This window comes from Gorilla gorilla, chromosome 12 (assembly GCF_029281585.2).
Source record: "Gorilla gorilla gorilla isolate KB3781 chromosome 12, NHGRI_mGorGor1-v2.1_pri, whole genome shotgun sequence".
Classification (NCBI taxonomy): Eukaryota; Metazoa; Chordata; class Mammalia; order Primates; family Hominidae; genus Gorilla; species Gorilla gorilla.
This window is the reverse complement of record NC_073236.2, coordinates 21,295,608-21,321,672: the sequence shown is the minus strand read 5'-3', so window position 1 is coordinate 21,321,672 and position 26,065 is coordinate 21,295,608. Positions and strand designations below refer to the sequence as shown.

Below are 26,065 nucleotides of genomic sequence, written 5' to 3'. Positions count from 1 at the left end.
CATTGAAATTTACAAGTAGGGGCTGGTGATTGCAGAGTCCAATGCATAATTTATAGTTTTTCCTATTCTGAGTGCTGTTGTGATTTTAACCTGAATGCCAGGTAGTTATCTTTATAAAACTATCATTTGTGAGTTATAGAGGTAGCATTGGGGTGGTGGAAAAAAAACACCCTGTGCCTCTATATGTGCAGTTTTGCCAGAGGCAATTTTTATTTTTATTTATTTATTTATTTATTTATTTATTTATTTATTTATTTTTTGAGGTAGGATCTCACTCTGTCACCCAGGCAGGAGTGCAGTGATGCAATCATGGCTCCTTGCAGCCTCAACCTCCCTGGCTCAAGTGATCCTCCCTCTACTCAGCCTCCACAGTAGCTGGGACTACAAGTGCATACCACCACACCCGGCTAATGTTTAAATTTTTAGTAGAGACAAGATATCACTATGTTGCCCTTTCTTCCTTCACCAAAAAAAGCTGATAAACTGGCTTATTATATGACAAGGAATTCTCATTTTATTCTATTTATATTGTATTATTATTTTTAATTTCAGTGATGCGAAGCAGTGTTTTTTTGAGGTTTTGAGTGTGAGCTTTCTCATCAGACACTGAAGAGTTTTTGAGCCTTAACTCCATTGCTTAATTAGCTGTGTGACCCAGACCACTTCATTGTACAGCTCCGTTCTTGTGCTGGGGAGGGCATTCACACAAAATACAATGAAATTGTGCTTCCTGGTGGTTCTGATGTGGCTTTAGGCAAGTTCATTAAACACTGTGCTTTCAATAAGATAATGCATGTGGGATGCTGAGCACAGTGCCTTTAAGACACTTAACGGGATATGAGAACAGTTCCATAGCCCTTCATTTTTACTTTTGATTAAGAGTTGTTTACTAATAACTAACTGGGTGAGTTATAAATGGGGAAGTAGGGTCATTGTGAAGTGGCTATGAAATAGCATAGAGGGTATATTTAAAAAGCTGTATTTTTACCACATATTTTCAAACTACATATTTCATTTTAGTTTGGAGAACTTTACTGAAGAATAAAGAAGTAGTAGTATGTGAGTTTGGATCATTTCTATGGTTAGGTGGTGGCTGCACTAAGGCCTTTCTAATTCTTAGTCCTGTGAGAGGTAGATAGGGTTGTGGGGGGTGGGGTAGAGGAGAACAGATAAATGAGATATATTTATATTTTTTTGCATGGTAACTTATAAGGCATTGCCAAGAGAGGGAATTCATTGGAGGCAAAGAAAAATATAAAACATAGTGTATATAGGGCTTTGTAGCATCCGTGGTTTCAGGCATTTATGGGAGCCTGGCAGGGGTGGGGTATGGGGTTGAAATGTATTTCCTATGGATAAGCACAGGACTACTTTATATCACTTAATCCAAGACCCTTTTACTGGTGAGGAATCCAGCATTTAAATTTATGTATGTATATGATAAAGCTAGAATTTTTCCATATCTGAGACTCAAAGCTCTTTGTATTTTCGTTTATACTCCAGCTCTTTTGAGGAGCTTTAAAGTCTAGTTACAAAGACAGGAAAAACAAGAACGGACATAGTGGCTCACGCCTGTAATCCCAGCACTTTGGGAGGTTGAGGCTGAGACCAGCCTGGTGAATATAGTGAAACCCCGTTATCTACTAAAAATACAAAAATTAGCCCGGTGTGGTGGTGTGTGCCTGTAATCCCAGCTACTCAGGAGGCTGAAGTAGGAGAATTGCTTGAACCTGGGAGGCAGAGGTTGCAGTGAGCTGTGCCACTGCGCTCCAGCCTGTGTGCCAGAGACTCTGTGTCAAAAAAAAAAAAAAAAAAAGGCCGGGCACGCGATGGCTCATGTCTGTAATCTCATTGCTTTGGGAGGCCGAGGCAGGCAGATTACCTAAGGTCAGGAGTTCAAGATCAGCCTGTTCAACATGGCAAAACCCTGTCTCTACTAAAAATACAAAAATTAGCTAGGCGTGGCAGCAGGCACCACAATCTCAGCTACTCGGGAGGCTGAGGCGGGAGAATGGCTTGCACCCGGGAGGCGGAGGTTGCAGTGAGCTGAGATGGCACCAGTCAGTGCACTTCAGCCTGAGTGACACAGCGAGACTCTGTCTCAAAAACAAAAAGCAAACAAAAAACAAACAACAACAAAAAACCTAGGAAAAACATACATGCAGCAGAATGTTAAAGACGAGATTCTAAGGCTTTTTTTTTTTTTTTTTTTTTTGGAGACAGTCTCACTCTGTCGCCCAGGCTGGAGTGCAGTGGTGCGATCTCGGCTAACTGCAGCCTCGCCTCCCTGGTTCAAGCAATTCCCTGCCTCAGCCTCCCAAGTAGCTGGGATTACAGGCGCCTGCCACCAATCCCGGCTAATTTTTGTAGTTTTAGTAGAGATGGGGTTTCACCATCTTAACCAGGCTGGTCTTGAACTCCTGACCTCGTGATCCATCTGCCTCGGCCTCCCAAAGTGCTGGGATTACAGGCGTGAGCCGCTGCTCCTGGCAGAGATTCTAAGTTTTTTGAGAATAGTGACTGTGTTTCTTGGCTCATGGCTCTATCTTATACATCTGGCACAGTGTGTGTGTGTAGCAGGTGTTTAATATTTGTTAAACACACGTGGTCCTTAATATCAAACAGCATGGGATTTGAGACATGAACTTGGGTTTGAGTCTCAGCACTTTCACTTCTTAGTTGTATGACCTTGGCCATTTAATCTCTTTGATCTTGAATTTCCTTATCTGAAAAATAGGGGACATACTAATTAACATCTATTGTGATGGGTTGTAATGAGAATTAAATGATAATGTATGCAAAATACCTAACTTGATTGGATTTGTGGTACGCAGTAGCTATAATGACCATTTTAACCCCAATATGCAAAGGATTCACTCATCACACTGTTGTATACTTCGTAGCTATTACTTCTTTAATCCCCAAGGACTTGTTTAAAAAAGTGTTCTTCAGTTTCTACTTCCCAGTTCCTTTGTGGAATTGGTAAAAATTTAAAATATCTTAACATAATATTTTATTTCAAATGATAAACAGTAAGGTAAAATGTGGTTTTTCTTGGACAACATATGGTAGAATGATGTCTAGAATATTTAGTTATGTCATTTAATACTTTTTTTCTTTACCAGTTTTTAAAAAAAATATTTTATTTTAGATTCGGGGGTACACATGCAGGTTCGTTACATGGCTAGATTATGTAATGCTGAGGTTTGGCCTGCTAGCGCAGCCATCATCCAAAGTGACCCTAGTACCCAATAGGTAGTTTTCAACTTGTGTACCTCCTCTTCTACCTTCTCTTTTGGAATCTCTAGTCTATTACTTCCATCTTTATGTTCACGTGTACTCATTGTTTAGCTCCCACTTAGAAATGAGACCATGTGGTATTTGATTTTCTGGTTCTGAGTTACTTCTTTTAGGATAAAGGATGAAAAAGAGTGTAGCCTCCAGCTCCATCCGTGTTGCTGCGAAGAACATGATTCCATTGTTTTTTATGGCTGTATATTTTTACCTTTTTTGCGAGGGGGAGAGGATTTAAATATGGACCAGCATAATGAAGAAAATATCTGTAATCCCACTATTCACAATAACCCCTGCTAGTTTAAAAAAGTTCATGTAGGCTGAGCATGGTGGCTCACACCTGTAATCCCAGCACTTTGGGAGTCCAAGGCTGGAGGATTACTTGAGCTTAAGAGTTTAAGACCAGCCTGAGTAACATAGTGAAACCTCATGTCTACAAAAAATAAAAATTAGCCAGGTATGGTGGTGCATGCCTGTAGTCCCAGCTACTTGGGAGGATTGCTTGAGGCCAAGAGTTCGAGGCTGCAGTAAGCTGTGATTGTGCCACTGCACTCCACCAGGCGTTTAAAAAAAAAAAAAGTAAATAATTAGAAAATTTAAATAGTGTAAACTAGAGGCCTCTCCTATTAGTTTGCTAGAGCTACCATAACAAAATACCACAAACTGAGTGACATAAGTGACACTATTTTTTTTTTTGAGACACAGTCTCACTCTGTCACCAGGCTGCATGATCTCGGCTCACTGCAGCCTCAGCCTCCCAGGTTCAAGTGATCCTCCTACCTCGGCCTCCTGAGTAGCTGGGACTTCCAGCCTCTAGAATTGAGAAATTTAATTTCTTTTAATTTTAAAAAATTAAGAGTGACACTTGGCCGGGCGCAGTGGCTCATGCCTATAATCCCAGCACTTTGGGAGGCTGAGGTGGGCAGATCACGAGGCCAGGAGATCGAGACTGTCCTGGCTAACACGGTGAAACCCCGTCTCTACTAAAAATACAAAAAGTTGGTCAGGCGTGGTGGCTCATGCCTATAATCCCAGCACTTTGGGAGTCCGAGGTGGGCGGATAACCTGAGGTTGGGAGTTTGAGACCAGTATGACCAACACGGAGAAACCCCGTCTCTACTAAAAATACAAAATTAGCTGTGCATGGTGGTGCATGCCTGCAATCCCAGCTACTTGGGAGGCTGAGGCAGGAGAATCGCTTGAACCCGGGAGGCAGAGATTGCAGTAACCCAGATCACGCCATTGCACTCCAGCCTGAGCAACAGGAGCAAAACTCCATCTCAGGGAAAAAAAAAAAAGTCTAAGTAGTCCCAAAAACATAAAATTTGAGCCTAAAATAAGAACTGTTTTAAAATTTTAATATATTGTGTTTTTTCGCCATATAATCCCAGGTATTCTTCAGGTTAGAACTCAGTTTCACAAAAAAGGGTGTGCTTGAAAAACTTACCAAAATCTCCTGATTAGATACTTTTTTCGTTTGTTTCTGTTTTTTTGAGACAGAGTCTCACTCTGTTGCCCAGGCTGGAGTGCGGTGGCACAATCTCGGCTTACTGCAACCTCGGCCTCCCGGGTTCAAGTGATTCTCCTGCCTCAGCCTCCCGAGTAGCTGGGACTACTGGCACACACCACCATGCCCGGCTAATTTTTGTATTTTTAGTAGAGACAGGGTTTCACCCTGTCGACCAGGCTGGTCTTGAACTCCTGACCTCAGAAGATCTGCTCACCTTGGCCTTCCAAAGCGTTGGGATTACAGGCGTGATCCACCGCGCCTGGCCAGAACATACTTATTTAGCAGGTGTGGATATGTGTATTTAAACAGACTTACTTGTAAATAGATGTATAAATGTATACCCATAATGAATGAAATTGATGAAATTATATATATTTATATATTCATTATAAGGGGTTACATTTTTTCCCCCAACCTAGAAAGCTTCACTACATAACATGATTATGTGGGAATTTGAGAGTTGGATCGCTTTGCATTACTGTAAATGATAGAGCTTTATTTTAAAGTATTTTTTATTCTAAAGGTATATGTGCTATTCATAAATTCAAATTCTAACAGAAGGTATACATCACAAGTTCAGTTTTACTCCCCAGAGGTTATCACTGGAAACTTTTTTTGTATATTTTTCCAGATGTTTTTGTATGTAGATAAGACATGCATGTACATAGAAAAAAAATACAGACATAGGCATATATGTTATTTGAAAACAAATGGAATTAGGCCGGGCACGGTGGCTCACACTTGTAATCCCAGCACTTTGGGAGGCCGAGGCGGGTGGATCATGAGGTCAGGAGATCGAGACCATCCTGGCTAACACGATGAAACCCCGTTTCTACTAAAAAATACAAAAAATTAGCCGGGCATGGTGGTGGGCGCCTGTAGTCCCAGCTACTTGGGAGGCTGAGGCAGGAGAATGGTGTGAACCCGGGAGGCAGAGCTTGCAGCGAGCCGAGATGGCACCACTGCACTCCAGCCTGGGCCACAGAGCGAGACTCCGTCTCAAACAAAAAAAAAAAACAAAAAAAAAAAACCACAAATGGAATTATACTATAAATACTGTTTTGTAACTTACTTTTTTTTGGCATACTAGTATATGTTATACATCTTTTCATAGGTATATCATGATTAATGTAGGTGCAGTTCAGTAATGATTGAAATGAAGTTTTCATTATATTCTATTTTTGAAAAATTACCAATAACTATATATATAACTGAAATCACATTATGTAACTGTCAGTATAAAGGAATGGCTCAGGTAAAACCAAATAGAAGTTGTATATTTAATATTTTTAATAATTTTTTAATTAAAAAGTTAAAACTGGTACTACATGGCTATTTATTAGGGTAAGGAAGTATGATCTCTTTAACGTACATGGTATTTTAAAAATATCTTATTCTGGTGTGTCTTCTTGATTGTAAAACCCCACTTAACATTTTGGGCTTCTATTTATATCTTTTTACTTTAAAGTAACACTATTCTGTGGTTATTCTTGTGGCATATTAAAGTGATATTTTAAGGAATACTTAACCAAATTCTATATAAAATGTATCTACTCTAAGTTAGAAATCTTGGTGCCCTTACTGGTCTTATGATCTTGGAAGTCACTTAAGATCCTGAGCTCTGTATTAAGCCAGTGCTGGTTCAAGTTCTGGATCTACCATTGAGTAATTGACCATGACTCCTTTATACTTCAGTTTCCCCAACTGTTGAATAGGAATAATGATTGTTGTGATGAGTCCATAAAAAATACAGTCTTACTGACTTTACGGTGGCCGAAATTTCAAGAGTAACACAGTAACAGTTAAGTCATACTGGGACTCAGGCTAATCTTTTCTCTGTTGCCCTAGGCATTGATGTCCACCTGACAAATGAGGGTGAGAAGTGGTGAGGGATTGCATGGCAGGTTTGGGGACAAGGCCTGGGAGTAGTAAAGAGGCATCTTTCACTTTTGCCCACATTTCATTGTCCAGACCAGTCATGTGAAAGGGAAGCTGGGAAATGTAGTTTAGTCATATGCCAGGAGGAAAAGGAAATGCTTTGGTAAATAGCCAGTTTGTGCCACCAGTGCTAAGCACAGTTCCTGGAAGATGGTTTTCAAGTCATTAAGCAAGTCACTTTTCACCTCTCCAGGTCTGTGTTTCTTTCTGTAAAGTGGGAAGGGGGATGATAATGAAAACTTCTATGAAGCACTGTTTTGGGAGAACTATATGTTATAACCATCTTAACTCACTTAATTCTTACAAAAGTCCTCTGAAGTAAAGACTATTATTGTCCTTTTTTTTTTTTCTTTTTTAACAGCTGAGGAAGCTAAGGCTCAGAGTGAGTCATGGACACAGGATTTGAACCCAGGCAGTCTTTTCTGTAGGGTCTGTGCTTTTATTTATTTTTATTTTTATTAATTGTTTTTTGAGATGGAGTCTCATTCTGTCGCCCGGGCTGGAGTGCAGTGGTGTGATCTCAGCTCACTGCAACCTCACCTCTCAGGTTCAAGCACTTCTCCCTCAGCCTCCCAAGTAGCTGGGATTATAGGTGAGTGCTAACATGCCAGGCTAATTTTTGTATTTGTAGTAGAGTCGGGGTTTCACTGTGTTGGCCAGGCTGGTCTTGAACTCCTGACCTCAGGTGGTTCACCTGCCTTAGCCTCCCAAAGTGCTGGGATTACAGGCATGAGCCACTGCACCTGGCTTCAGGCATAATGTGATATCATTTATAAATATTAGAGAATGTAGTTCTAAAAAGTGAAGGCTTAAGAAAAACCTAATACCACCATCATACTTAAAAAAAATTGACAGTTAAATGCATAATATCATCAAATATTCTATGTTCAGGTAAACATGTCTCAGTTTTTAAAAGTATTTGAATAAGGCTTACATATTGCGATTAAGTCTCTTAATCTGTAGGTTACCGCCTTCCTTTTTATTCTTGCAATTCATTTGTTAAACAAATGGGTTATTTGCCCTGTAGACTTCCCGTAGTCAGGATTTTGCTGATTCCTGAGATTCAATACCAGGTTTATCCCTGATGTTTCTCTATTTTCTGCATTTCCAAATGAGTAGTTGGAACCAGAGGCTTGGTCAGAGTCAGGTTCAGTCTTATTTTACAAGACTGCTTCGTAGTTGTGGTGCATTCTTTCATCAGGAGGCACAAAATGTGATTGTCTCTTTTTGTGACACTAGCAACTGTTGGTGACTAATGCCTAGATCCGTTGATTCATTAAGGGTTGTAAAATGATAATGTTCTAGTTGTGTTACTCCTTCATTTTATTATCTGGAATACTGTTTTATAAAAAGAAAAGTTTCCATCACCTCTTACTTGGTTGCCCAGTGTAACCGTTCATATGGTAAAGGCAGAATAAATGTTTGCTTGTTTACCTTTCTTTACCAGTTTCCAGTGTAGTCAGTAGGTTCACTGTATTTTCCAGCTGTGATTAATAAATTTTTTAAATTATTATTTTTAATGTATCTGTTACTGTACAGGACAGTATCTGGAAATACCCAAAGACAAGATCTCTAAAGAAGTTATTGGCTAGTGGTGGATCATTGCAGTGTGGTGGTGGTGGTAGTGATGGTGGTGGTGGTGGTGGTGGTGGTGATGGTGGTGGTAGTGGTGATGGTGGTAGTGGTGATGGTGGTGGTAGTGGTGATGGTGGTAGTGGTGGTGGTGGTAGTGGTGATGGTGGTGGTAGTGGTGATGGTGGTAGTGGTGGTGGTGGTAGTGGTGATGGTGGTGGTGGTGGTGGTGGTAGTGATGGTGGTGGTGGTGGTGGTGGTAGTGGTGATGGTGGTGATGGTGGTGGTGGTGGTGGTGGTCATGGTTTTAGTGGTGATGGTAGTGGTGCTGGTGGTGGTGGTGGTGGTGCTGGTGGTGGTGGTGATGGTGGTAGTGGTAGTGGTGATGGTGGTGGTGGTGGTGGTCGTGGTTTTAGTGGTGATGGTGGTAGTGGTGATGGTGGTGGTGGTGGTGGTGGTGGTGGTGTTATGCACATGGGGGATAATATAGCAGAGGCATTTAGCTTGAAATCAGGAAAAAGCTCTGGAGTTATCCTTGAGCTGTGTTTTGAAGGAGGTTGAGTAGCAGTTTGCTATTGGAGGAGGTAGAGGTTACTTTTCAGGCAGAGGGAGCAGCATGTGCAAAGGCTCTGAGATGTGAGAGTTTGTTACTGAAGAAATTTGGTAGGGCTGGAAGCTCAGTGAGCTTGGTGCGAGAGAGTCAAGAAATGAGGCTTTAGAGGTAGTATGGGTTTTAAGTCATTGAAGGAATAGTTTTGATTTAACTCTGAAGGCCATGGAGAGACATTGAAAGGTTTTATCCAAGTGAATGATGGAAGGAACAAACTGTGGAACCCTTGGGGCAGCACTGAGAAGAGCGACTCATGATGCCCCTTTTCTGAACTGCTTATACAGATTTGATTCTCATTCTTGGCATTACTCCTGATTCCTCCGTCTACATGCACACGCACCTACACACACACACAAACACACACAGAGACACACGTCTGCCTCTCGGATCTCCTTCTAGAGTCTTAGTTCTTGTTTTTTTCAGAATTTGGGCAACTAGCAAGGCTAGAAAGGAGGCCATCTAAAAAAGTGATTGGTGTTGAAAAGTTGCTGCTCCCGTCCTAGCAGCACAACTCTTCACGTCATAGTAATGGGAGTAACGACGATGATGAGTGTGGACAACTAATGAGCACTTAACTGTAGTACCAGGGACTATTCTCAGAATTCATTAGTGTGACAACCCTCTAAGGTAGCGTCTGTTATCCCCATTATACAGATGTGGCAGAAACGGCAGGGAGAAGTTAAGTGACTTGCTTAAGGTAATAAATGTAGTAAGAAGCAGAGGTGGGATTGAACCTGAAAAGTTTGCATCTAGAGTTCATGCTCATAACATTCTATTTAGTGCCTTTCTGGTTTTATGACTCCCTTCTTATCTAAGTGTATGCTCTGTGCCCCGCACATACAAACTAGTTCCCATAACATGTGTAATATAATCCCTCCTTTCCCAGGGTTTCCCGGCTTCCTATCCTTCCCCTTAGCTTTCTGTCATCAGTTTTTCCTAGGATTTCTGGTTCAGCCTATGTCAAAGTGAGAGTCACCAACATAGTTGATGATAAATACTGTTTGATTACAGGAATGTAGGAAGATCCGCAAGCATTCTACTAAAAATGCTTTTCCCACAGATAGAGTAAACCAAGGTTGCTTAGGTTTTGTAAGACTGCCATTCAACTATAAATAGGCCTTATGTATGTTTACTAAATCAGAAAAAATTTAATATAGCTAAATTTTAAATAATCAACAACAGAAAATAAAAATATTTTGCCCCAACATCTTAAGGTTACAAAGACTTAGAGGTATATTTTATTTACATGCATGCATACACACACACACACACACACACACACACACACACACACAAAAATTATATATAGATGTGTAGAAAATAAAGTAGAAAAATGTATACAAATATTTGAAATACATTATGTGGAATCATGTTTGTATTTTTTTTAGCTTAGGAAAGAAAGCCATTAAAAGAGTTACATGTCAATAACCATGATACTATAGGATTTTAGTAGTTGCAGAGTATTACATTACTTAAATAAATGATTCATGGAATAGTCTTTTTTTATTGGACAAGGAATTTTCCCCTCTCCCTCAATCTTTGAGAGTTAGAAACAATGCAGAGATGAGTGTCTTTATAGTTAAACCTTTGTACATTTTATAATTTACTCATGATAAATTTTCAAGTTGAATTCCTAGGCCAAAGGGTATACAGATTTTAAAGACTTTCAATGTTGGCAGGTATCACTGTAGGATAATTATACCAATTTATACTCTTACCAGTAATATATGAGTGTATATATTTACCTATTCCTTGCCAGTTCTGGAAATTGTGAATTGAACAGAATCTTCCAAAAAGCACTGAAAATTGGCCTGGGAATGTAAATATCCTTTTCTTCCCCATTCAGCTTACTAATGAATCTATCATAATCTCAGCTGTCTGAATCTAAAAGAGAACCAGTAAAATTGAGATAACAAGTTTATTGCAAAATAAATGACCTGAAAGCCACAGGCATTGGGTGGGGTAGCAGAAGGGCAGGTAGTGGTGACTGAGGTGACTCTGTGTTTGGGTTTTTGAAAAGATTGTAGATTTGAAGGATAAGGAGTTCAGAGAAGTAGAAAGGCAAATAGGGGCTGTTATAAATAAGGATAGTGGCATGAGCCAACGGGGTTATCTCTCATATTTAAAGAACATGGCTAGATCTGGTTTCCCTATAAGTTGATTCCTTACTGTTATTCTGAGTTGAATGCATATCTTTTGTCTCAGTGAAGCCTGAATGGCTTTTGATGTCTCTGATCTGGAAAGGTTGTTTGTGTATCTCAGAATAAGTCATTTTGCTAAAAAAGGCTACTCCTGAGGGAGAGCAGTGGAAAAAAGAGTTGGAAAAGTGGATTGTAGCTAGTTGAAAAAAGGATTTGAATGTCAAGCTTTAGGAATTAGGTTCTTATTTGGTATGTTACAGGCAACCATATGGACTTTTGAGCAGGTGAAAAGTACAGTATTAATGGGTAGGGATAGCTTGGGAGGGAAGGAGACATGGACATTGAGCTTCAGAAAAACCAGTTAGTAAAATGTTTCAGATAATACATTGGTAATAGAAAAAGATCCATTGAAATGTGAGGCATTCACATGGAAAGAACTGGCAGAATGTGGTAATTAACTGCTATAAGGACCCCAAAATAAAAGGAGTAATCAAACATCACTCAAAGCTTTTAGCACAGTTTTTGAGAACAGTGTCAGAAGGAGAAGACAACTTTGTTCCTAAAAGTTATATTGTAAAATAAATGTAGCTTATACATTTTTGAAAGTGAAATCTCAGGATTCATGGTATCTTTACTTCTACTTGCCAAATTATTAAAATGGTGTTATATTTCTTAAGATATTTTAAAGCCTCTATTGTAGAACAGAAATAGTAGAAAATGGAACTAATGTTTATTAACAGTTACTATGGAAGAGGGAATAGAAATGTGTTGCTCTTGAACAGGTTTATTCAACCTTGGCACTATTGACATTTTGGGCTAGCTAATTCCTTGTCCACGTGTATGTTAAGCAGCATTCCTGGCCTCCACCCACTAGATATAGTAGCACACCTGCGCCCCTCCCCTCCTCCCTGCCCCCGTGACAACCAAAAATGTCTTTAGACATTGCCAGATGTCCCTTGGGCAGCAAAAATTGCTCCCTCTCTCCAGTTAAGAGTCATTGTTCTAGAGTACAGAATCAGTACCACTAAATAAATGTTATTGGCGTGTTTAGAACAGTGCCTAGCACATAGCTGGTACTCAAATATTTGTTGAATAAATGAGTAGTCAGATTTTCATTGTGAATTAAAAACAGAACAAAACTTGATGACTGACCTTTCAAGTTGCTTTTACAAAAGAAATGGGATGTCCTTTGAACATCTGTTTTAGATCTGATTTCCCAATCTGGATTATTAAAATGAGGAGGCTATTTTTTCCCAGTATATAAATGATTCTAATGCTTTTTGCTGTAAAACTTTGGGAGTCTCTCTGCTAAATTATGTTCCAGTTTCTTAGCTTGGGATTCAAGTCATAAATATACTAGGTCTGTCTTACCTTTCAATGCTTTTATTTGTTCCCTTTTGAACATGGCCGAATTTTACCTTTCTGTCTACCTGCCTGCCATTCTTGCTACCTCTCCTTCCTTTTTCCACTCTCTTCTTTTTCCCATTTTCCAGTCTGTAAATCCTACCTATCCTTTTATTTTTTAAATTACATTATCTCATTCTGTTACTTAGGCAGGAGTGTGGTGGCACAATCATAGTTGACTGCAGCTTCGAATTTCTGGGCCCAAATGACCCTCCCATCTCAGCCTCCCAAGTAGCTGGGAATACAGGTGCACAATACTGTGCCCGGCTATTTTTTTTTTTTTTTTTTTAAAACAGAGTTTCACTCTTGTTGCCCAGGCTGGAGTGCAATGGTGTGATCTCGGCTCACTGCAACCTCTGCCTCCCGGGTTCAAGGGATTCTCCTGTCTCCGCCTCTCGAGTAGCTGGGATTACAGTCGCATGTCCCCATGCTCAGCTAATTTTTGTGTTTTTAGTAGAGGTGGGGTTTCATCATAGTGGTCAGGTTGGCCTTGAACTCCTGACCTCAGGTGATCTGCCTGCCTCGGCCTCCCAAAGTGCTGGAATTATAGGTGTGAGCCACTGTGCCCACCTTAATTTTTTTTTTTTTTTGAGATGGAGTCTCGCTCTGTTGCCCAGCCTGGAGTGAAGTGGTGTAGTGGTGTGATCTCAGCTCACTGCAACTTCTGCCTCCTGGGTTCAAGTGATTCTCCTGCCTCAGCCTCCCAAGTAGCTGGGACTACAGGTGCATGCTGTCACCCCTGGCTAAGTTTTTATATTTTAGTAGAGATGGGGTTTCACCTTGTTACCCAGCTGGTCTCGAATTCCTGAGCTCAGGCAATCCGCCTGCCTCGGCTTCCCAAAGTGCTAGGATTACAGGTGTGAGCCACCATGCCCAGCCATTCCCGGCTAGTTTTTGTAGATACTGGGGTCTCGCTGTGTTGCCTAGGCTGGTCTCGAAACCATGGGCTCAAGTAATCCTCCCATTACAGCCTCCCAAAGTGCTGGGATTACAGGCATGGGCCACTGGGCCCTGCCCTGTCCTCCTTTTTGAAGTCTCGCTCTCTCTGTCTTTACTTTTATACTTATTTTTTCTCTCTTGTCATGTCTTTGCCCTTGTCTTTTTTGGAGTCTTACTCTGTCACACAGGCTGGATTGCAGTGGCACAGTTCTAGCTCACTGCAGCCTTGAACTCTTGGGGTCAAGTGATCCTCTAGCTCAAGTGATCCTCCTACTTCAGCCTCTGAGTAACTGGGACTCTATGTGTGCACCATCACGCCTGGCTCCTTTGCCCATTTTTGTTTGTTTTTTGGAGACAGAGTCTTACTCTTGTCACCTAGGCTGGAGTGCAGTGGCATGATCTCGGCTCACTCAACCTCCACTTTCTGGGTTCAGGTGATTGTCCTGCCTCAGCCTCCTGAGTAGCTGAGACTACAGGCATGCACCACCATGCCTGGCCAATTTTTTTGTTTTTAGTAGAGACGGGATTTTGCCATGTTGGCCAGGCTTGTCTTGAACTCCTGACCTCAGGTGATACACCCGCCTTGGCCTCCGAAAGTGCTGGTATTATAGATAGTAGCCACCATGGCAGGCCTCCTTTGCCCATTTTGAAATTGAGTTGTTTTCTTTTCTTTTGATTAACAGGTTCCCCTCCACCCCACACACAGTCTTGCTTGTTGCCCCAGGCTGGAGTGCAGTGGTGTGATCTTGGCTCACTGCACCCTCCGCCTCCTGGGTTCAAGCAATTCTCCTGCCTCAGCATCCTGAGTAGCTGGGATTACAGGTGCCTGCCACCATGCCTGGCTTATTTTTGTATATTTAGTAGAGATGAGGTTTCACCATGTTGACCAGGCTGGTCTTGAACTCCAGACCTGTGATCTTCCTGCCTTGGACTCCCACAGTGCTGGGAATACAGGCATGAGCCACTGGACCCTGGCCTTAACTACCTATTTTTTACATCTGCACAGTGTTTTGGAAAAAAGTGGTTCAACTGAAAGAATGAAAAGTTGGGGGCAGAATTTGCTTTTAAAAAAAAAAATTGAAAAAGGGCATTGAAAAAAGTTTCAGTGGTGTTGGGAGGGCCTTGGAACAAGGAGTGAATGGAAGATGAGGGAGTGGAGGGAGGCCATGTATGGAGTCTTTCTACAGACCAGGCTGTTGAAGGAGAGAGGGCTAACAGGAAATGAAGTGCAGGGGGAAGTTTTTTGAAGATGGGAGAAAGAGGACAACTTTTATATATTTCATTTCATTTGATTCCTTATAAATTTGTAAGGAAGATAGAGCTTGTATTATGTCAGTGAAGTTGAAAATAGAGTGCAGAAAAATTAAGATATAGCACCCCCAAAACCGAGAACTTCTGACATAATACGCTGTTGGAAATATTAATTTCAGAGTGAAGAAAACATTGGAAGTTAGGCTTGTTAATTGGTCTGCATGGTTCATAATTACTCTTTCTTATTAACTATTTAAGGAACATGAGACCAGGAAGTTAAATACCCAAGTATATGCAGATGTATATCTAGAATTGGTACCAAAGTAAATACAGGCATACCTTGGAGATACTGTAGGTTCCATTATAGACTACCACAATAAAGTGAATATCACCATAAAGCAAGGCACACAAATATTTTGGTTTACCAGTGCATGTAAATATTATGTTTATATTCTACTGCAGTCTATTAAATGTTCAATAGCATTATATTTAAAAAGACCAATGTGCATACTTTAATTTAAAAATACTTTATTGCTAAAAAATGCTACTGATCATCTGAGCTTTCAGTAAATTGTAAGATTTTTTGCTGATAGAGGATGTTGGTGGCTGCTGACTGATCCCAGCAGTGATTGCTGAAGGTTGGGGTGCCTCTGGCAGTTTCTTACAATAAGACAACAATGAAGTTTGCTATATTGATTGCCTCTTTCTTCCATGAAAGATTTCTCTGTAGCACTTGATGCTGTTTGATAGCATTTTTTACCCAAAAGTAGGACTTTTTTTCAAAATTGGAGTCAGCTCAAACCCTGCCACTACTTTAACAACTAAGGTTATATAGTATTCTAAATCCTTTGTTGTCATTCAATAATTTCACAGCCTTTTCACCAGGAGTAGTTTCCATCTTTAAGAAACCACTTTCTTGGGTCATCTGTAAGGTACAACTCCTAATCTGTGCAAGTTTTATCATGAGACTGCAGCAATTCAGTCACATCTTCAGGCTCCACTTCTAATTCTCTTGCTGTTTCCACTACATCTGCAGTGACTTCCTCCACTTGAGTCTTGAACCTCTCAAAGTCATCCATGAGAGTTGGAATCAACTTCTTCCAAACACCTGTTCATGTTGATATTTTGACTTCCTCTCATGAGTTATGAATGTTCTTAATGACATCTACGGTGGTGAAGCCTTTCCAGAAGGTTTTCAGTTTATTTTGCCCAAAACTACTACAGGAATCACTTTTTTTTTTGGAGACGGAGTCTCGCTTTGTTGGTGTGGCTGGAGTGCAGTGGTGTGATCTTGGTTTACTGCAACCTCTGCCTCCCAGTTCAAGCAATTCTCCTGACTCAGCCCCCCGAGTGTCTGGGACTACAGGTGCGTGCCACCACGCCTGGCTAATTTTTGTATTTTTAGTAGAGATGGGGTTTTGCCGTGTTGGCCAGGGTGTTCTCAAACTCCCAGCTTCAAGTGATCCTCCTGCCTTGGCGTCCCAGAGTGCTGGGATTACAGGCATGAGCCGCCGTGCCTGGCCGAAATGTATTTCTTAAACAGTAAGACTTAAAAATTGAAATTACTCATTGATGCATGGGCTGCAGGATAGATGTTGTATTGTACTGGCAGGCATGAAAGTAACATTCTTCTTTCTGAACATATCCATCAAAGCCCTCGAATGACCTGGTCCATTGTTAGTGAGTGCTAATATTTTGAAATGAATGTTTTTTCCTTAGCAGTAGGTCTTGACAGTGGAGTGAAAATATTCAGTAAGCCAACCTCTAAACAGATGTGCTGTCATCCAGGAGACTGTTGTTCCATATGTAGACAGCAAGCAGATTAGATATAGCATAATTCTTAAGAGCTCTAGGACTTTTTGAGTGGCAAATGAGCATTAGCTTCAACGTCAAGTTACCAGCTGCATTAGCCCCTAACAAGAGAGTCAGTTTTTATTTATTTATTTATTTATTTATTTATTTTTAAAAGAGACAAGAGTCTCGCCTTGTTGTCCAGGCTGGCCTTGAGCTCCTGGGCTCAAGTGATTCTCTTACCTTGGCCTCTCAAAGTGCTGGAATAACAGGTGTGGCCCCAGCCTGACCTTTGAAGCACGGCCTTGATTTTCCCTCTCTAGCTGTGAAAGTCCTAGATGGCATCTTCTTCTAATGGAAGGCTCTTTTGTCTACATAAAACACCTTGTTTAGTATAGCCACCTCCAGCAATGATCTTAGATAGATATTCTGGATAACTTGCTACAGCTTCCATGTCAGCACTTGCTGCTTCACTTTCCACTTTTATGTTATGACAAGAGCATTTTTCCTCATGAGCTTCCAGTTTCCTCTACTTGCTTCCAGTTTTTCTTCTGCAGTTTTCTCACCTCTCAGCCTTCATAGAACTGAAGAAGGTTAGAGCCTTGCTGTGGATTAGGCTTTTTGCTTAAGGGAATGTTGTGGCTGGTTTGATCTTCCATATGGACCACTAAAACTTTCTTCATATTAGCAATAAGATTGTTTCATGTTCACTGACATAGTGCTTTTAATTTTATTCAAGAATTTTTCGTTTACATTCATAATTGGCTGAGTGGTACAAGAGGCCTAGCTTTAGGCCTTTCTCACTTTTTTGATATTCCTTCCCCACTAAGATTAATCATTTGTAGCTTTTCAGTTAAAGTGAGAGGCACGTGACTTTTCCTTTCCCTGAATTGTTTGGGCATTATATATGACTTCTGTTGCACTACAGTGTCAGAGTTGGTTGCTGCAGAGAGCACATATATTTCAAATTGCTGCTCTGCATGCTATGAATCACAATGACATAGTTACTGCTTGTCAGTATGTGTGTGTGTGTGTGTGTGCCACACATATTGCCCTGGCATCTTATTTATTTCTCTCATTACCAGTGCATACCTACCTATCATGTTAAAACAAGAAAAGGAGAAAAGTGGACTTTATATGTAACACTTTAGAGGCATAGTGGAATGTATATTATTATTAACAAATTAGATAGCAAAGCATTATATTTGTTATGCTAGAAGACTATGGCTGTGCTAAAAGAATACAATATATGTCAACATTGCCAGACTGGGCACTTCTCACAATATTCCCAACCAACAGGAATAAAACTAAAGATCAGAAAAAAATAATAAATTAAAACAAAATTTTATCACAGCAGAATTTCTTCTCAAAAACAAAAAATGGAAATTAGGCTATAATTAAAGTAAGTTTTTCAATGGCTGTTAGCCAAGCAAGGAAAACCATTACCAACAGTAGTTAATTAAATTATGTTTTATTATGGTAACCAAAGATGTTTCCATAGAAAATAAACTTTAAAAAAGACTATTAGCCTTTCAGTGAGAGTAATTGCTCTAAAAGTTAAGGACATTGGGAGTAATATCAAGTCATTTTGGAAAGAAGGGTGAATGATTTTTCATGGTTTCCTTAGGCTTTTGATGGATGAATAGGTGTTACCAGTACTGTTCAGTTGTTACATATTCCAGAAGTCAGTGCTGAGTTTGAAGTGATTGAAGAATTAGTGTTTATGCATAGTCTATGTGAAACAGCTACAAGAGAAAATATTTTCAGAAAAGTTGAGCAAACGCTAACTTAGTACAACCTGAAGTGGAATCTGCTAAGATGTGTTACAGTTGATAGTGGCAAAAATAACTGTGGAGCAGAAAGACTTGAATTGGACAAATTAACAAAGCTTGTTAAATGTCAGGTGTTTAAAGCCTGATTATTTATTGTTTTATTTATTAGCAGGTACTTTGCAGAAAATATTTAAATCTGTCATGTTTTAGGGAACTATTATATAATACTGTCAGCAGTGATTTTGACTTGCATTTGTGGACTTCATCATCAAATCCTATGAATTTTTGTTAGATATAGAGGCAGAATATACTGAATTGCCATTCTACATAGCAATTTAATGACTTGGCAGTGGTAAAGTTTTATTTCACTTTTTTGCGCTGAGGAATGAGATTGAAATTTTTCTGAATAATATTGCCCTCAACTGTTAAGTCAAATGTTTAATAGCTTTGAAAGTTGGCTTTTCCTATAGATTTCATAATATTTTGTAACAAATTCACCTAAAATTACAAGGCAGAACAGTGATTATAAGTGAACCTTATACTGTGGTAAGGTCACTTCTACAAGAATAATGAATCATGAAAATCAAGAGAAAGAACAAATAGTAGGAAAATGTCTTCCAATTCCTTTTGGCCCTTCATATTTCCACTTAAACTCATAAGCTTTTGAAAAGATAATTATTTTTATTTATACTTAAAAAGATAATATAGGATAATATTTTTGTAAAAGAGTTCTTGAGATACAGCACTGAATGTAAAGGAAAATATTGGAGCATTCAACTACATTTGAGAAATAACTTCTGTTTATTAAAAGATACTGTAAGAATGAAAGCACAAGCCCTAATGAATATTCCTGTTTGATACTAAACCAAAGCTTGAGGAGTGGTAGTTTCTCAAGCTTTTCAAGTGGTTTGGTGCAATCTGAAGACTGCAATCCCATCAATGAACTTTATACCTTTACCCTTTAAAATTATAATTTATGGGCTGGGCGCAGTTGTTCATGCCTGTAATCCCAGCACTTTGGGAGGCTGAAGCGGGTGGATCACGAGGTCAGGAGCTCAAGACCAGCCTGGCCAAGATTGTGAAACCCCATCTCTACTAAAAATACAAAAATTAGCCAGGCATCATAGCAGTCACCTGCAATCCCACCTACGGGGGAGGCTGAGGCAGAGAATCACTTGAACCCAGGAGGTGGAGGTTGCAGTGAGCTGAGATTGTGCCACTGCACTCCAGCGTGGGTGACAGAGTGAGACTCCATCTCAGACAAAAAAAAAAAAAAATATATATATATATATATATATATATATATATAATTTATTAGACTACCTTGCAATTTCAGGGGATCTTTTACCCATATATGATTTTATAAGATTACTAAGTGGTCTTTGGAAAATATTGGTTCACTGAGTGATCCAGATATTCCGACTATTGATACGGTTGTTTTTGTTTGTTTGTTTTGTTTTGTTTGTTTGAGACAATCTCACTCTGTTGCCCAGGCTGGAATGCAGTGGTGCGATCTCAGCTCACTTCCGTCTCCTGGGTTCAGGTGATGCTCATGCCTCAGCCTCCTGAGTAGCTGAGACTATAGGCATGCACCGTCAGGCCCAGCTAATTTTCATATTTTTAGTAGAAATGGGGTTTCACTATGTTGGCTAGGCTGGTCTTGAACTCCTGACCTCCAGTGATCCCAAAGTGCTGGGATTACAAGTGTGAGCCAGCTTACCTAGTCCTACATATTTTTAATAAATAACAAAATTCACATTTGTTATAATCGACTGATCTCATCAGAAAAGTCTTTAAGTATTGGAATTAGTTAAGCTTACATTGTTGGTTGTAAGTTTTTCAAATCTTCTTGTTGTCCACTCATGTTCTAAGTTGTTTTCCTTGAAGTGACAGGCTCACTTTATTCATTTTTGAAGAAATATGTCAGATAATCAAGTTTTAATAATTGTGGTTTCTTAGTTGTTCTTACATGTAAAAACAGTGTTCCATGAAAAAAGCAGTTATTTCAGTTTATAAATCACATGATCACAAATTCTTTCCTCAAGAAAAACTATGGTGTTACAATTATTTTACGCTTTATTTCTCGTTTTGTCACATAGATAATTAAAAGATGTGTATTCATGGATCAAGACTTAAAACATTAAAGATTTTTGCTGCTTCATCAGTGATATTCTCAATGATACTCTACATTATTTTTACTGTAGTTGTAATGCCAGTCGAGAATGTGACAACCAGATTGGTGCCAGCTGCCTTCAGTTTTGGAAATGCATCAACAGTATTACCCACCATAGCTTTTGCATCATGTAACAATTTTTGCTTCAATTGTAAAACATTATTTTGGAAACTCAAGGAACAGTAAAGCCTGTTTTATTGCCCATATTTTTACTATTTGTTTGTTCTTTCTTCCTTCAGGATGTTCTGAGAATCCTTCTTTTTATCATTCTCCTTTCTGGTTCAATAACTTTTCTCACTATTCTTTTGGTGTGGTTTTGTCTCATGACTAATTTTTAGTTCTCATTCATCTCACAATTTCTTGATTTCCCTTTCATTACTAATGGATGTTTTTGCTGGATGTAGAATTCTTTGTTGTCAGTTCTTTTAGGACTTGCAAAAATGTTATGCTGCTTTGTTCTGGCCTCCATCGTTTCAGGTGAGAAATCTGCTGTCATTTGAGTTGTTTTTCATCTGTGGATAAGGTGTCATTTCTCTTATTTATCTCAAGGTTTTTAAGTTTAGTCATTAGTTTTCAGAAGTTTATGATATATATTAGCATTGATTTATTTGTGTATCCTCTTAGGATTTATTCAATTTCTTGAATCTGTGGGTCTTCGAATAATTGTTCAGCTGCATCATGTTCCTTTTCTGAGATTCCAGTGACAGGAATGTTGCATCATTTATTATAGTCCCACAAGTGTCTTTAATGCCTTTTTAAAAATATATATATATATATATTTATTTGTTTATTTATTATCAGAGTTTTGCTCTTTTGCCCAGGCTGGAGTGAAGTGGTACGATCTCAGCTCACTGCAGCCTCCGCCCCTGGGTCTAAGTGATTCTCCTTCCTCAGCCTCCTGAGTAGTTGGAATTATAAGTGTGTGCCACCATGCCCAGCTAACTTTTGTATTTTTATTAGAGACAGGGATTTGCCATGTTGGCCAGGCTGGTCTTGAACTCCTCACCTGAGGTGATGCACCCATCTTGGCCTCCCAAAGTGCTAGGATTACAGGCCTGAGCGACCGCACCTGGCCACTGTTTTTTTTTTTTTTTTTTTTTTTTTTTTTTAATCAGTTCATTTTCTTCTCTAGGTTGGGTAATCTCTCCCATTTTGTTGTTCAGCTTAGTTTGTATTTTATTATTGCTAGCATATTTTTTTAATTTTCAACTTGGTATTTGTTTCTTTCTTGATTTCTTTGCGAAACTTTGTATTGTTTCCTTTGTTTCAAAATTATGTTTGTAATTGCTTCTTTTTTTTTTTTGTTTGAGGTGGACTCTTGCTCTGTTGCCCAGGCTGGAATGCAGTAGAATGATCTCAGCTCACTGCAACCTCTGCTTCCTGGGTTCAAGTGATTCTCATGCCTCAGCCTCCCGAGTAGCTGGAATCACGGCGTGAACCACCATGCCTGGCTAATTTTTGTATTTTTAGTACAGATGGGGTTTCACAATGTTGGCCAGGCTGGTCTCGAACTCCTGACCTCAAAAGATCCAACCACCTCTGCCTCCCAAAGTGCTGGGATTACAGGCGTGAGCCACTGTGTCCAGCTGTAATTGCTTGTTGAAGCAGTTTTATAATATATAGTTTAAAATCTTTGATAGATAATTATGACATCTATAAATTCTCATGGTTTGCACGTTTTGACTATATTTTCAAATTCTTGTTCACATTTTCCTGGTTCTTAGTATGGTATGACATGTTATATTTGATTGAATCATTTGCATTTTAAGTGTTGTGTTTTGAAGCTCTGCATTTTATTTAAATCCCCCCTTTTAGTAGGATTTATCTGAAACTTTGCTTTTGGGGTGGAGGTGGGGCACAGCCTTGTTACTACTCCCAGGTGTATGTGAAGATTCCAGTTTCATAGTAGGCCTTTGTTGACTCATTGATGGAGACGTACACCTAGTAAATGCTGAGTCGGAATGAAAACTCTGGACTTGCATTATACCTTTGTGAATACCACCCTGGCTCAAAAGGTTCCTGCTTTTCACTTGGCCTCCACTGACACTGGGATGGAGGGGTGGTTAAGTTATCACTGGGCAGTGCTTTGAGTTTGGATTCTCCAGTAGGCCTCTCCTGTCATATCTCTGTAGAGGGAGGGATAGGGATATGTCCTTATCATTGGGTGGGTGTTGAACTCAGGCTCCCCACTTTTTTTCCACCCACACTCTAGAGGGAGGAAGCCACGTTACTGCTCAGTGGGTATGAGTGTCCTGTGTCCCCACTTGGCCTGCTGTGGTATCATGTTGTCTGTGGGTAGGAGTGGGGAATGGCTATGTCCTCCTTTTAAGTCTTTGCAAAAGGTATATGGCTTGGGGTTTTATTTGTACCCTTTGGCTTAAACTGGTTGGTTGTTGTCTGTGAGTTTTTTTTTCTTGGTAGCCTGCCGCTTCCCTGCTTTTTTGACAAGAGACAGCAGAATTTTCTTGGAGTTTTACGTATGTGTGTGCCTGTTGGTGTTTCTGAGTTGTCTGCTTCTCTAGCAACTTTTCTTGTATATATGAGTCAGAAAGGAAACCTAGGGAATTCATCCTCTTGTGTTTCTTGGCACCTGAAGCCCTAATTGGTCTGCCGTCTCTCTACATTTTGTTGTCTTCCTTTGTTTGTCTTATGTATCACGGCCAAGGGTTTTTAAAGCTGTATTTAGTGGGAAGAACAGGGAAAAGTACATTTTCTGCATTTTGTCTGGAAGTGGAAGTCTGCATTCATTTTTGCCTATTTTTCCCTGAATATAGAGTTCTGGGATGATTATGTTTTTCTTCTTCAAGCATTTAAAAGATGTTGCATTTTTTCCTGTCTTCCATGGTTTCTAATGAGAAGTCAGGTGTGGTGTCAGTAGTATCATTATTCCCATGTATATAATAATGTTTTGATATTCTCTGGCTGCTTTCAGGATTTTCTCTTTATCTTTGGTTTTCAGCAGTCTGACTATGATGTGCCTAGGTGTGGTTTTCTTTGTATTCATCCTGCTCGGGGGTTGCTGAGCTTCTTGAAAGTGTAAGTTGATATTTTTCACCAAATTTGTGAAAAGCTTGACTTTTATTTCTTATTCTTTTTCTGTCTCATCTCTCTCTCCTCTTCCTCTGTAACTCTAATTACATGAATGTTAGTATATTTGATATTTTGTAGATTACTGAGGGTCTGTTCGTTTTCTTCCCAGTGTTTTTACTTTTAGTTCCTCAGAATAGATACACTATTCATGTATTTTCAAGGAGATGGACCAATTTTCTACCAATCTCTTGTTAAGCCCATCCACTAAAATTTTCATTGAAATTACTATACTTATTAGTTGTAGAATTTTCTTTTCTTTTCTTTTGAGACAGGGTCTCTGTCTCCCAGGCTGGAGTGCAATGGCGCGATCTCGGCTCACAGCCACCTCCACCTCCCAGGTTCAAGCGATTCTCGTGCCTCAGCCTCTCAAGTAGCTGGGACTATAAGGTGCCCACCACCACACCCAGCTAATTTTTGTATTTTTAGTAGAGGTGGGGTTTCGCCATGTTGGCTAGGCTGCTCTCAAAATCCTGGCCTTAGGTGGTCCACCTTCCCCGGCCTTCCAGAGTGCTGGGATTGCAGGCAGGAGCCATCGCGCCCAGGCTGAAACTCCATTTAAATATAGATTTTAGCCAATGATATTCCACTTTTTTTCCAAGGGTAAAATGTCCTTCCATTCCAGCCAGTTTTTGTTATTTACAGGTAACTTCAATTAGTTAGCTTTTACATTTTCTTCAGATTTGAGACATTTTAAGAACGTTATTCTGATATTAGTCCCTATGCTGTTACCCAATAAATAAATAAATTTATGTGTGAGAGTCATTGTTTTGTTAAGGTATATTTTGCATACACTATAATTCACCCTTTCTAAGGTGTGTATTGAATGTGATTTGGTAAATATGAACAGTCATGTAATTACCATCATAGTCAAGATACAGAATAGACCCTTTACCCATAAATTCGCTTATGACCTTTTGAAGTTACTGCCTACCTCCCACTCCAGCTCCTGGCAATCACCGATCTGTTGCTTTCCTATAGTTTTGCCTTTTCTAGACTAATATATGAATGGAACCATACAGTATAGAATCTTTTCCGTCTGCCTTTTTTTTGCTTAGCATAATCGTTTTGACATTGGTCCATTCACTAGCTTACAGTTAAGTTTCGTTCAATTTTTGGCCAGTATATAAAGCTGCTGTGAGCATTTATGTAACATGCTTCATTGTAGATGAATCTTTTCATGTTTCTTGGGTAAATACCTAGGACTGGAATTTCTGACTTGTTGGAAATAATATTCTTAAATTTGGAAAACAGTTTCACAGTTTCTTAAAAAGTGTCTGTATACTTTTCCATTTCTAGAGATCTGAGAGTTCCATTTGTTGTACATTGTTGCCAGCACTGGATATTGCCACTGTTTCTAAATTTTAGCCATCTGGTTGGCATTTAGTGACAATTTATTGTGGGTTTGATTTTGCATTCTCTGATGATTAATTAGATTGAGGCTCTTTTTATGTGTTTTTTTGCCGTTTGTGTATCTTTGGTGACACGTCTGTTAAAGTATTTTGTCTCTACCACCATTTTTTTCCAGTTGATTTGCTTGTCATCTTCTTGAGTTGTAAGATTTTTTTTATATATTATTCACACAAGTCAGTTATTGGAGATGCATTTTATAAATATTTTTGCCTAATGTGTGACTTGTTTTCATTTATTTAGCAATGTTTATTGAACAGCAGAGGGTTTCATATTGATGACATTTGTTATTTGTTAATTTTTTGTAAGTTGAAAAAATTATGCTCTTTGTGCTTTATTAAAAAATCTTTGCTTGCCGCAGTGTTACTTGTAGGTTTAAAAAATCCATTTATGGTTAAATTACACATGATAAGAGAATACGAGATAAGATTCATGTTTCTTTGTTTTCCATATGAATTATTTGGCAGTTCCAAAATCATTCTAAAAGATTATTTATTGCTCTCTTGAATTATCTTGGCCCCTTGGTCAAAAACTAATTGAATATGGGAAAGTTTGCCTATTTCTGTATTTTCTGTTCTTCTGACTTATTTGTCTCTCCTTTTACTAAAACCAAACATAAAAAAGATTTTTTTTTTCAAAATCATGAGTTGATATTTATGTTTTCAGTTTAATTCAGTAGCACAATTACATATCTTTAAAACAATTTTATACCTGTAGCTAAGCTATAGTTGTATATTTTCTTTTAATATCTTTCCTATAACTGAAAAGGTCATTAAAAGAAGAAAAGATTATTGTTTTTGTTTCAATTTCAAAGTAATCAAAACTAAGTGTACTAGTATTAAATAGTTAAAGATAGTAGATCAATAATGAAATTTAATGTTGTTGCTTTTTGCTATCTTTTTTGAGTTTACTAGTGATGTAAAAGATTTGAGTTATTTGCTGTGATTATATAAATACTCTTTTGATGCATAATTCAGCTGTTAACATCATGTTAATTTGTGGCATTAATAATTTTACTGATAGCCCTTCTGTGATTCTGATTTTTGGTAGTGGTTTTTACCTGGTAAGTAACATTTTGTCAGCTGGCAGGTACTGGAAATCTGCTTTATCACTTCTTTTTTAAGAAAAGTGGAAAACACAAACAGTTTGTTCACCAAAGTTATATTTCAAGGA

The 26,065-nt window shown here is 39.1% G+C and overlaps 1 protein-coding gene across 3 annotated transcripts in view; it reads left to right on the top strand.

Moving 5' to 3' along the window:
- Positions 1–26,065, top strand: part of LOC129526957 (histone-lysine N-methyltransferase 2C-like) — a 77,952-nt gene that overhangs the window by 20,206 nt on the left and 31,681 nt on the right. The window contains exon 1 of one of the 3 annotated variants that reach the window (XM_063695482.1): positions 7,217–7,334. The exons of the other annotated variants lie outside the window; for them this stretch is intronic. The gene's annotated coding sequence lies outside the window, so the exon portion shown is untranslated. Of the gene's footprint in view, positions 1–7,216; positions 7,335–26,065 lie in introns of those variants that run through there. 3 annotated transcript variants of the gene reach the window in all.